This window comes from Mus caroli, chromosome 15 (assembly GCF_900094665.2).
Source record: "Mus caroli chromosome 15, CAROLI_EIJ_v1.1, whole genome shotgun sequence".
NCBI classification, from domain to species: Eukaryota; Metazoa; Chordata; class Mammalia; order Rodentia; family Muridae; genus Mus; species Mus caroli.
In genome coordinates this window covers 92,705,573-92,718,617 of record NC_034584.1, presented here as the reverse complement: position 1 = coordinate 92,718,617, position 13,045 = coordinate 92,705,573, and the positions used below count along the sequence as shown (strand labels likewise).

At 47.8% G+C, this 13,045-nt stretch overlaps 1 pseudogene; it reads right to left on the bottom strand.

The window, feature by feature from the left end:
- Positions 1-2,000: 2,000 nt before the first annotated feature.
- On the bottom strand, positions 2,001-2,312 carry LOC110310100 (annotated as a pseudogene).
- Positions 2,313-13,045: the final 10,733 nt, after the last annotated feature.

Here is a 13,045-nt window from a genome sequence, read left to right as displayed (position 1 = left end):
TCCCAGCAACCACATGGTGGCTCACAACCATCCGAAACAAGATCTGGCGCCCTCTTCTGGAGTGTCTGAAGACAGCTACAGTGTACTTACATATAATAAATAAATAAATCTTTAAAAAAGAAAAAAAAAGAAAAGAAACACATTAGCTATGTCCTTTAGGGTTCACAATTTGAAATGCAAGACTAGTTTCCTCAGAATAAAACATACACTGGCACACGTGTGCACATGTACACGTGTACACACACACACACACACACACACACACACACACACACACAGAGATTTGTTTGTTTTCAGACAGGGTTCCATGGAGCCAATTCTGGCCTTCAAGTTAGTATTTAGCCCAAAATGACTTTAAACTTTTGATCTTCCTGACTCTGCCTCACAAGTTTTGGGATTACAAGTGTCAGCTGCTTTCAGTGTTTTGTTTTCTTTTGTTTGTTTGTTTGTTTGTTTGTTTGTTTGTGTTTTGGTTAGATAAAGTCTCTGTAGTCCAGACTGACCTAGAATACACTATGTCATCTAGTATGACCTCAAAGTTGTGGCAATTCTCCAGTCTCTGCTTCCTTTTTTAAAAATATTATTTATTTATTTTTATTTACACGAGTACACTGTAGCTGTCTTCAGACACACCAGAAAAGTGCATCAGATCTCATTATGGGTGGTTGTGAGACACCATGTGGTTGCTGGGAACTGAACTCAGGACCTCTGAAAGATCAGCCAATGCTCTTAACTGTTGAGCCATCTCTCCAGCCCCCTGCCTCAGCCTCCTAAGTGATAGAATTATAGGGATGAGTCACTGTGCCTGGCTTCTTTTTTAATTTTAATTTAATTTTATTATAACAGAGTCTCACTATGTATCCCTGGCTGGACTAGGACTTGCTATGAAGACCAGGCTGACCTATAATTCGGAATCACCTGCCTGCTTCTGCCTCCCGAGTGCTGGAATTAAAGGCCCATGCTGCTACCCCACCCACTTTTATATTTTATATATGTGAGTACACTGTAGCTATATTCAGATACACACCAGAAGAGGGCATTGGATTCCATTGCAGATAGTTGTGAGCCACCATGGGGTTGCTGGGAATTGGACTCAGGACCTCTGGAAGAGCAGCCAGTGCTCTTGACAGCTGGGCCATCTCTCCAACCCCCGACCCTCAATTTTATTTTTAAAGACTTATTTTTAGGGGCTGGGGAGTTGGCTCAACAGTTGTTAGCACTTACTGCTCTTTCATAGAACCTGAATGCAGTTCCCAGCAGCCCTGTTCGGTAGCAGATACCCTCTTGCTCTTCCTGTTTCAGGCAGATCTGCCTCTGGCCTCCAAGAGCACCTGTACCCACACAATATACATAATTAAAAATAATACTTAAACCCGGCGCGGTGGCGCACACCTTTAATCCCAGCACTTGGGAGGCAGAGACAGGCGGATTTCTGAGTTCGAGGCCAGCCTGGACTACAGAGTGAGTTCCAGGACAGCCAAGGCTATACAGAGAAACCCTGCTTGAAAAAAGGAACCAAAGGTAAAGGAAAAAGTAAACTCACAGCAAGAAAACTGTCGACATCAGCAGCTTTCCTGAGGACAAGAATAGAGGAAAGGCTGGCGTGGGGGCATCCATCTTTAATCCCAGAACTGAAGCGACAGAGGCAGGGGCAAGTCTGTGAGGTCAAGGCCAGTCTGGTCCATGGGTGAGACTGAGTCTCAACAACAGCAACAACAAAGTACACAAATAGGAAAACAGAACAGAGCAATGAGAGGAGGAGATCAAGCCAGCAAGGAGGTCAGCTGACATGGCGGGCAAGTGGTCACATGGTCGGGGATGGAGGGAGGGAGGGAGGGAGGAAAGGAGGCCAAAGTAGCAGAAAAGTATACTTGGGGTCAAGCCAGCTTCCAGGAAAAAAAAAGAGAGAGACAGGAAAAAAAAAAAAAAAAGAAAGAAAAAGAAAAATTTTGCTTTTTTTTTTTTTTTGTAGGAATCGTCTTTTATTGGGAGAGGGTTCATCAATCCTTGGCCGCCGCCTTCCTCATGGCTGCCAGCCTGTTGCTCAGCTCCTCCCGCTTTCTCTTGGCGTGGATGTGCGTGCTCACCCTCTTCTTAATGAACTTGAGTGTGTGCTTGTCCTTGGACTCTTTGAGCAACTCCATGGCTCGCCGCTCATAGGGCGCGAAGCCGCATACCTCCTGGATCATGCCCCGCATGAACTTGGTGTGTTTGGTGAGGCGCCCCCCGGCGCCAGCTGTGTCTTGCTGACGTTTTTTCGTCACCTTGTGGCCCTTGTTGAGGCCCACGGCCATGAGGTAGCTCAGAGCCATGGCTGCTGCTCTCCAATTTTGCATTTCTACCTCAGGCCTCAAAGACCAGGAGACCCAGGTGAACCTCCTGGTGGCTTGTGCAGCTTAAATTCCTTCACTCTTCAATCGCATAGCATTTAAATTACATATTCTTTATTTTCTGGCTTTTCTTTTCTGTTTCGTTTTGGGGGGGGGGGCGTTGGGGTGTTTTGTTTTGTTTTGTTTTGTTTGAGACAGGGTTTCTCTGTATAGCCCTGGCTGTCCTGGAACTTACTCTGTAGACCAGGCTGGCCTTAAACTCAGAAATCTGCCTGCCTCTGCCTCCCAAGTGCTGGGATTAAAGGCGTGTGCCACCACGCCCGGCTATTTTCTGGTTTTTCACGACACGGTTTCTCTGTGTAGCCCTGACTGTCCTAATTCACTCTGTAGACCAGGCTGGCCATGAACTCAAGAGATCCTCCTGCCTCTGCCTCCGGAGTCCTGAAGTTAAAAGCTTGCACCAATACCATCTGGCCCTAAGCATTATTTAATTAAGTGTGTCTGTATGAGCCAGCTCATACAGGAATGTAGGTGCCAGCTGAGGCCGGAAAGGGGCTACTTATCCCCTCAGAGCAGAAGTTATGGTGGTTTTGAGCCATCACCAAAAGTGGGTACTTGGAACTCAGGAAGAACTGTGAGACCCTTAACCACAAGCACACAACCACAGAGCCATCTCACCAGCCCCGTGTTTAGTTTTCTTTTTTTTTTTTTTTTTTAAAGTTTTTTTTTTTTTTTATATGTAAGTACACTGTAGCTGTCTTCAGACACTCCAGAAGAGGGCGCCAGATCTTGTTACGGATGGTTGTGAGCCACCATGTGGTTGCTGGGACTTGAACTCTGGACCTTCGGAAGAGCAGTCGGGTGCTCTTACCCACTGAGCCATCTCACCAGCCCCGTGTTTAGTTTTCTACTGCCACGTGTGGTAGCTCGGGAGTCTGAGCCCTCCCTCGCTCAGGAGTAGTGTTCTGAGTTTGAAGCTAGCCTGAGCTATCAAGTAAGTTCTAGACCTGTCTGAGTTGAGAATGAGTCTATCTCAAAACACAAACCAACAAAAAGATTTAAAAACAAACAAACGAACAAACAAAAACAGGCTCACAGTCCAGTTTCCTGCCGGTTCATCCATTACTACATTCATTGCTACATCCCCACTCCGTTTTCTTGGCTGTGAGCATCTTCCCTGAGTCCCTCAGGAGAGAGCTAATGTTGCTAACAGTAGAGCGGGACAATTTCGCCCACCTGGGCTTGGAGACTTGGCAGAGAAAGCCCTGGGAAGCATTGGCTGACACAGACCCGGAGGCCCTCAGGATCAGCCATGTTCCAGTAGGCAACACCATTTTTATCATTTTTATCAAAATAAAAATAGGGAGAGGCGTTACGCACACTCAGCGCAGGTGCCAAGGCTCCAGACCTTCTAACCCCGCCCCACGTACAGAGGATGCTGATTGGCTCAAATGTTCAAAATAACTCCATGGAGGTAGGTGAAAGTAGGAAGGCAAGGCAGCAGCGAAGGCAGAACACTGGACCAGGTCACTTGAGGGAGTAGGGAAGGCGTCGTTAACAAGGCCAGGGCTTGGCCTCCATCTTCCACACTAAAGACAAAGTTTTAACTGTTCATTTCATTTAAACATCCGAGTGTGTCGTCATGGAGACAGATATTCTCAGCTGCCCAGCAAACCAATGTTCAGAGAGTTCTTGGAGGACCAAGATGGAGGGGAAGGACCTACGAATTGAGATGAACGCCTGGGATAACATGGGAGGTCACCCCACGGGAACCAGTCTGTCATGGGAGGAGTGGAGCTGTCTTGGTGACCAACTTGCGAGGGAAGCCCAGGAGATTTGTGGTTCAAGCTGACTGATTTCAGAGCTGAGGCCAGAGCTATCAGGTCAGTCCCGGATCCGTATCCGGTTCTCTCCATCCTGAAGCCCCTGGTCGCTGCCAAGGCACAGGAGGACACTGGCCAGGGAGAATGCAGTGAGCCATCAGGAAAGGTGTGGGTGATTCTGAGCTATAACATTTTGCTTTTGCATTTTGTTTTGAGGCAAGGTCTCTTTAGGTAGTTCTGGCTGTCCTGGAGTTTGCTATGTAGACCAAGCTGGCCTGGAACTCATAGAGATTCACTCAAGCCTCTGACTCCTAAGTGCTGAGATTAAAGGCATGCACCTTTATGACTTGACTAGCCATACCATTTTGGCCAAGTAGCTGGAAAGCATTGGAGTTGATTGGCCAAACCACTTCATGGTGTTTGAAAAGCAACAAGAAGCCAGCCGTGATGGCACACACCTTTAGTTCCAGTGAGGCCAGTAAGGGCTACATAGTGAGACCCTGTCTCAAAAACCAAACAAATAGGGCTGGAGAGATGGCTCAGTGGTTGAAAGGCTGTCTGCTCTTCCAGAGGACCTTGGTTTGGTCCCCAGCACCCACTTGGTGGCTCGGCTCACAGCTATCTGTAACTCTACTTCCATGGATTCTGATGCCCTCTTCTGGCCTTCATTAGCATTGCACACACATATATATATATATATATATATATATTTTAATAAAGATGGATTTCTTGATTAAAAACTGTAGCCTTGGGGCTGGCGAGATGACTCAGTGGGTAAGAACACTAACTGCTCTTCCGAAGCTAGCATGCCTTTGACAGGGCTGCTTAGGAGGCCGGGGCAGATCACAAGTTTGATTTAATTTAAGTGAACTTAAGCGTGTGGAGTCCTGAGTAACTGTGCAGTGTTGTCATGGGAGCATGACCACGGCGAGGATGTCAATGCCTCCCCTGCTTGGGATTGAAGCTGCCTCCTCCAGGGGTCTACACACCTGGTTCCCAGGCAGCTGGTGGTACAGTTCTCTGCGGGGCCATGGGTGTGGGGGAAAGAGGGGAGTGAGAGAGAGTCTGCGACCCGCCAGAGTTCTGGTGCTTTGGGCAGGTGCGGGAGGACTGCACACGCTTTCCACGCGGCCCCAGGTGGGCATCTGGGCTGTGTGAAGCCACTGACCCCACAGGGTGGGTAGTGGACAAGGGGCAGCCCCAGGTACCAGGTTCTCAGCCTCCGGCATCCCACACTGGATATGGAGGAGGAGCTGAGAACAGAATAGGGGCCCCAGGGGCGGCACTCGGCCCCGCAGGGGGAAGAGGGGGTCCTGGATGGTTCCCATATGGGCGAGAGTCCTTGGTCAGATCCATGGCTGGAGCACAGGATGGCCTTCTGGCGGGAGGTTAGACGCGGGGCTTTTTAGGAGAAAGCCCATCCCATCGTTCAAGCACGTGTAGAGAGGGGGAAAGGGAGAAAGAAGAGGAGGGCTAGAGATTAAGAAAGGCGAGAGCTTAAGAGAGCGAGGAGGGGCCAAGCAGCCCCTTTTATAGTGGGCTGGCTATCTTGCTGTTGCCAGGTAACTATGGGGAGGAACATACCTGGCTATAGTCAGGTAACTTTGGGGGTGGATTCTACCCAGAATGCCAGAAGCTTGGCACATTGTCTGCAAGACTGATAGTCACAGAATTATGGACAGTCACCTTATTCTGGGAACGTGGCTCGCCTTTCCCCGTCCCTTGTAGATTTCTCTATTGGGTCACAGGAGCAAGGCCCATTCAACCAAAATAGGCAGCCTATCACAGTCCCACAGTTCTCCAGCAGAGAGCATGCCCCCCCCCCCCCCCCCCCCCCCCCCCGCTTCTCCGTACTTTTGCCTGTGTGTCTTTCTTCATCCCCTTGTTCCCCAAGTCAGGTTCCCCGGACCTTTCTGTGTAGGTCCAAACACTTAAAGACCAGGCCATCTCTTAACTGTAACCCTCAGTAAAATTGAAAAGTAAATTACATTCTGCCGATATACAGTGGCACAGAATACAGATTATAATTCCAAGAGGAGGAAGTGGGGCACGGTGAGGAAATCCTAGACCAAAACAAGGCCGAAACCTGGCCCAGGCAAATCCCAAATCCTGTAGTCCATGTCTGATGTCAAAGCGCTCTTCAGATCTCCTACTCCTTCTAGTTTTAGTGACTGTAACACTCTCCTCACCCTGGACTGTTCCACTCCTGTCTGCAGCTCTCCTGGGCAGGTATCCCACGGCTCTGGGATCGCCAACATCTTAGTCTCCAAAGCAGGGAGGGGCAGGTGGGTGGAGCTTTTTGAGCTCCAGGCCAGCATGGTCTGAGAGCTGGTTTCAAAAATTAAAAGGCGGGGAAGGGTCGCGGAGGAGATGGGAGGGGTTGGAGAGGGGAGGTAAAGCGGGGAGGAAGAAGAGGAAGACAAAAGGTCAAAAGATAGCCCCAGGACAGGCGCCGGCTTCTCAAGAATGCTGTGTCTGGCCGGGCGTGGTGGCGCACGCCTTTAATCCCAGCACTCGGGAGGCAGAGGCAGGCAGATTTCTGAGTTCGAGGCCAGCCTGGTCTACAAAGTGAGTTCCAGGACAGCCAGAGCAAAGAATGCTGTGTCTGCAGTTCTCAACAGCCACGAGTGACTTAGCCAAAGTTCCCGCTTTGCCGCTGCCTTCCGTCCAGAACAGAGCTGTCACATCCTCAGCAGAGCCGCTGCGACCCCACTAAGATCAGGCCGGCCTCCATTCCCTCATCCAACGACTCTCAGCCCAGGCTGCAGTCACACCCTCCTGGGCACCAGCCCCTGGTGCAGGGGATACTGTGCCAGCGGCTCAGGACTTCTGGGGTATTAGCATGTACAGGAAGTAAAAGATTCATCGTTAAAGCTATGCAGCTTTCAGGAGGCTGGCTCCCACGCGGGGGCGGGGCTTCTGCTATTCGGCTGTTTGGGGGTCACCCAAACAGATAAACTCACTGACTCATCAGAAGTTCAACTTGGGTGGAATTGGTCCTTGGTGTGCTGGCGCCCTCTGTGGAAAGAACGGGCCTTTGTGTCTGGGGGGTGGGGTGGGGGGGCAGACACACGGTATCGGTGGCTCAGAGAGGGATGAAGGAATGTTTTTATTTTAGACAGGGTTTTATTATATAGCCAGGGCTGGCCTAAACTGGCTGTGGAGAGAACTCAAGGCAGTCCTTTCTCTGCCTTCCAAGCGCTAGGATCACGGGAATGTGCCGCAGTGCCTGCATGGTTTTTCGTTCTCCTCTCCTTTTGAGACAGGGTCCCCTGTAGCCGAGGGTGGCCTTTGCCCAGCTGCCCTCTCGTCCCAAGTCCCCTGTCTCCTCCCTCTGCTCCCTCTGCTTTCATACATGGGATCACAAGGCAGCTTTTCAGGTACACTGGACACGATTATAGGCTGATAAGATAAAAACATAGGTCAAGTTGTGTGGAAAATTCTTTCCTGTAAGATTTATTTGGGGGCAGGAGAGATGGCTCAGAGGCTAAGAGCACCAGCTGCTCATGCAGAGGATATAGAGAACAAATCCCTGCTCCCACACGGTGGCTCACAACGGTCCCAACTCCAGTTCCAGGGGATGCGACCCCCTCATCTGACAGCTGTGGCAACCAGGCAACACATATGGTGTACATACACTCTAACACATAGATAAACCATTTTAATAAACGGTTTTAAAGTATTCTCACACAGTAAATGAATTGTAAGCTTGAGATCCATGCTAATGTTTGCTGCCCCCTACTGGAATCTTTTGGAAGAAAACCCCGAGTCCTGGTTATGCATTCAAATAAAAATAACCCTGAGTGGACAGTTAGCGGATGTTACCTTCTAGTTGACATTTTCCGGAACTCGCCATACTCCGTCTCCCATTTCAGAGATTGGAGGCACGTTTCTGCTCTTCCACGTGGCCTTGGTAGCTCCAGGCCCTGGGGGCTCCTCTCAGGCCCTGTCTCCACAGAGCAACCTGAGGGCACCAGGAAGCGTCTTCTCAGAGGTGGCTTTGGCTCTGACATTCTGAGACACCTGTCATAACTGCCGAGCCGTCTCTCAGCCCAATATAATCAAATATTTTGTATTCTAAAAGTATATCCTTGGTGGGTTTGAGGTTGGGGTTTGTTGTTGTTGTTGTTTGTTTGTTTGTTTGTTTTTTGTTTTTTCGAGACGAACTCACTCTGTAGACCAGGCTGGCCTCGAACTCAGAAATTCATCTGCCTCTGCCTCCCAACTGCTGGGATTAAAAGTGTGCACCACCACGATGGGCGAGGGTTATTTTTTTTTTAGGATTTATTTATTGTTATTTATATGAGTACACTATAGCTGTCTACAGACACACCAGAAGAAGGCATCGGATCCCATTACAGATGGTTGTGAGCCACCATGTGGTTGCTGGGAATTGAACTCAGGACCTCTGGAAGAGTAGTCAGTGCTCTTAACTGCTGAGCCATCTCTCCAGCCCGAGGGGTTTTTATTGCTTTTTTATACAGTCTCCTATATCCTAGGTTGACCTCAAATGATAGATAGAAAGATAAATAGATAGATGATAGATAGATAGATGATAGATAGAGAGATGATAGATAGATAGATAGATAGATGATAGATAGATAGATAGATAGATAGATGATAGATAGATGATAGATAGAGGAGGCTGACCTTGAACTACAAATCCCCCTGCCTCTGTAAGTGCTAGAATTACAGGCATAGGCTCCCACATCTGATTTATGTTGTGTTAGGGATCGACCCCCTGGACCTGTTGCCTTCTTGGCAAGCATTCTGTCTGCTGAACTAATAATTCCCATAATTCCCAGCTTTCCTGTTAGCAGTTTTGTTTTCTTGTTTGTTTTTTCAGAAGGCTCTTTTGAAAAATGTGTATGAGTGGGGTTTTGTGGTTTTGGGTTTTTTTGTTTTTATTTGCATGTAAGTTTGCACCACATGCACTTGGTGTCAAAAAAGACCAAGAGAGAGTGTGTCAGATCCCTTGAAACCGGAGAGTTACAAGCTGTCATTTGTGCACTGGGAACAGAACTTTTTTTTTTTAATTTATTTATTTTATTTATATGAGTACACTGTAGCTGTCTACAGACACACCAGAGGAGGGCATCGGATCCTGTTAGAGATGGTTGTGAGCCACCATGTGGTTGCTGGGATTTGAACTCAGGACCTCTGGAAGAGCAGTCATTGCTCTTAACCGCTGAGCCATCTCTCCAGCATCTGAGAATTTTTTTTTTTTTTTAAATGTGTGTCTTAGGTCCTTTTCCTGTGGCAGGAATAAAACAGCAAACAAAGGCGACTTAGCATAGGAGAAAGGGTTTATTGTTTCCTGTGGTTCGCGGTTCAGTAGAGGGCACGAGGTCCTTGTGTTCACTGAAAAGCACTGGAACAGACACTGTCAGCCTTCCTGAGGCTGCAGCCCTTTAACACAGTCCCTCATGTTGTGATGACCCCCAACCATAAAGCCATTTCATTGCTACTTCATATCGGCAACTTTGTTGCTCTGAATGATAAATGTCTCATATGCACATTATCTGAGATTCGACCCCCACCACCACCCACACTTGAGAAGCCAGGGAAGGTAAACACTCGGGGAAGAGATGAGATTATAACCTACCTCTTCTCCACCCAGGAGGCTGGAAATGGATGTGGTTAGTAGCCAGGGTGACCTCTGTCCTATATGGCTGAGAACACACTGGATCTTTCCCAGGCCCTTCAGATGACACAGTAGTCTATCTATAGAACCCGTCTTCATGGAAGAGGTGACATGTACTTTGGAAAGAGTTGTGATGTCATTGTTCACACAGCTTTTATTGTACACACAGGATTGTGTTACACCGGGAAACTTTTTTCCAGGTTTTACTGTACTTAAATGTGTCTAAAATAAACTTCCCAGTGTCCAAGTCTTTGAAGTTGGGACCAACTAGACTTTCTTCTTGGCTCACGGAGACAGACACTCTGCTGGCTGGCTTGTGTGTGCAGAGACCCCGCACAACCGTCCATCTTATCAGGGAAGTCCAGACATCAGCAGCTTAAAACAGAAATCCCTTTGCATTCACAGCCAGGAAAAGCAATGGATACAAGCTGCTGCCCAATCCCTCTCTCTCCAGTTACACAGTCCAGGATCCACCAGGGAATGAATGGGCCTTGCTGCACACACAATGGATCGGGCCTCAAGGCAACCGAGAGAATCTTCCAGGGGCATACCACCAAGGGTGCCCATCTTTAGAGTCTATCAAGCTGACAATTAGCATTAACATCACAATGAGGATTTTTCTTGGTTTGCTGTGATATAAAGAATGTGTTTTATCAAACCCTCAGAAAGTAAATTTGGGCTCTTTTCCATTTCTCTTATTTTTCTATTTGAGACAGGGTCACACTCTCTAGACAAGGCTGGCCTGGAATTCACTATGTAGCTAAGGATGGCCTTGAACTCTTATACCTCCTGAGTGCTAGGATTGCAACTATGTCACCATCATACTTGGCTTAGGTGGCGCTGGGGCTCAAACTCAGGACTTCCTGCATGTTAGGCGAACACTCTACCCACTGAGCCACACCACGGCCCCCCCATGAGTCCTTACAAGTTGCCTTCTCTGAGCTGAGCAGCATTTTGGACCCTGTGCCTTTTCATTAGGGGTTTACATATTGCCATACTAGCTACCGTCTCTGTAGTCAGGTAGGCCTTGTGCTTGAGAATTTCCTACTCCTGCGGTAACAGGGCTGCAGGTCTTAGCCCGATTGACTCCATACCATTCAGGCTGTAGAACTCAGCACTTCGACAGCACCACCTACCAAAACTAAAACAAAGACCTAATCCATCAATGTCCATAGCTCTGGGAAAGTCTCTAAATGTACTAAGCTTGCTTTTTGGCTTCTGTAGTTCTGCTCCTGGCTAATTGTTCTTGTTTACTGAAGGATGTTGATCCAGGACATGGTTTTTGTGCTTAAAAGCTTACCTGAGAAAGGCTTGGTGCTACCGTGGGATTTGAACACCCAATATAGTCTCTGCTAGCTAATAAAGACTTTCTATTGGCTTACATCCCTGTCTCACCAGTCTTCTCTGGTGGATGCCCCCACGATACTGCCTCAGCCTCCCTAGTAACTGTGATTGGAAGCCTGTCCCACCAGGCCTGGCTTTTGCCAGCTCCATTCTGGAAAGCAACCACAGAACATCAGCTCCCACCTCTAAGATATCACAGTTCCTTTCCAACCAGATGGCATTTGGTTTTGCTCTGATCAGCCCCAAACTGGAAGCTTTTGAATCCTCCCTTTCCTCACAAGGACTGAAATGGCGCCTCTGTTTTTACTCCACAATGCAGCATTTTGAAAAGCCTTCTTCTTCAAACCTTCCCTGTAATCAAGAATCATGCCTTTTATAGCTTCTTGCTATCAGCTGAGACGGCGCCCGTTTTCTGAGGGTCCCTGACTCTCAGGATAACCTTTTCCCCTTTCAGTTTTCCTAGCTGCCTCTCTACCTGCTCCCTCCTTTTCCTCCGAGGACATAAAACCAGCCATTTTCATGGCTGCTATGCATTTATTGTTCCCTATATGATTAGCAGAATGGAAACTCGATATAGAAGAGCATCCGTGGGCTGGAGAGATAGCTCAGTGGTTAAGAGCACCAACTGCTCTTGCGAAGGTCCTGAGTTCAAATCCCAGCAACCACATGGTGGCTCACAACCACCCATAATGAGATCTAACACCCTCTTCTGGGGTGTCTGAAGACAGCTACAGTGTACTTATATATAAATAATAAATAAATCTTAAAAAAAAAGAAGAGCATCCGTGCATAATTTATGGTTACACAAGTTACCCTAGTGCTAAGGAAGCTGAAGCAATGTTACCCCAAGTTTGGGGCTAGCCTGAGCTACACAGAAAAATTGTTTTAAAAGCCAAGCAAACTGACAAAGCCCCTCTCTCATCTTCCGACAAGCCATTCAGCCCTTGCTAGAGGAGACATTTATCTCCTACTCTGTGTTCTTGGTGGCTGCTGTATCGTCTCCACATGTCCCTTGAGAGGGCTAATGCTGCTAGCAGTGGATCCGACAGTCTCACCCTGCAGGGCCTAGTTATTGAAGAAGCAGAGGAAGCTCTTAGAGCACACTGACTGAATATGGACGTTACCTAACATGAACCCAGGATTTTGTAATCAGCTGGGCTCCTGCAGGCCACAAGGTTGAAGTTATTTCATCTCAGGAAAACCATTAAAAGCTCATCCCAGAATATAAAAACTTAGTCTTGTTCAAGGTGACTCTGAAGCGCCAGTGGTCAGAGCTATGTGTTGTTAATATGTTTCCATTACCAAGGCTTCTGCAAGTGCAAGCCCGATTTCCCAGGTGGGTGGGCCAGTTTTAATCTGATCTACATTTCCGCTTTTCCCGGTTTTCCCCAAGTGGCTTCTGAATGTGTTGCAACAAAAATTGCAAGGATGCTGAATGAAGTATTTCAAATAAACAATGTTTACCTGAAAGCCTCTGAATAAATGTGTTTGCAAATGGGCTTAGACCCTTGTGTGGAAAGGGCCTGCCTCTCCTAAATAGAAAAATCTTCAAGTAAATCGAATCTTACCCAAGAGTTTGAAAAACTGGAGGCAGGGCTTAATGAAGAGTTCCAAACCCCGCCCAGGCTACCGCTGACCACCTTCAAGCTCCCAGCTCAATTTGCCACACTTTTACATTTCTTTCCTTCAACAAAATCAGTCCGTTCAGGAGAACAAGGGAACAGTGACGTCTCTGTCCCGGATACTCAGTTGTGTGCAGTGCTGAAAAACAAGCTTTTAGTTTTCAGCTAATGCTCAACATGGGGGCATATAATTAAGTGAATTCTGCCTCGTGCCATAGGGTATGTGGCCATGGGCTTGCCTGTGACCATCATTCCCAAAGCATTTTTCTATCAAAGGGCCAG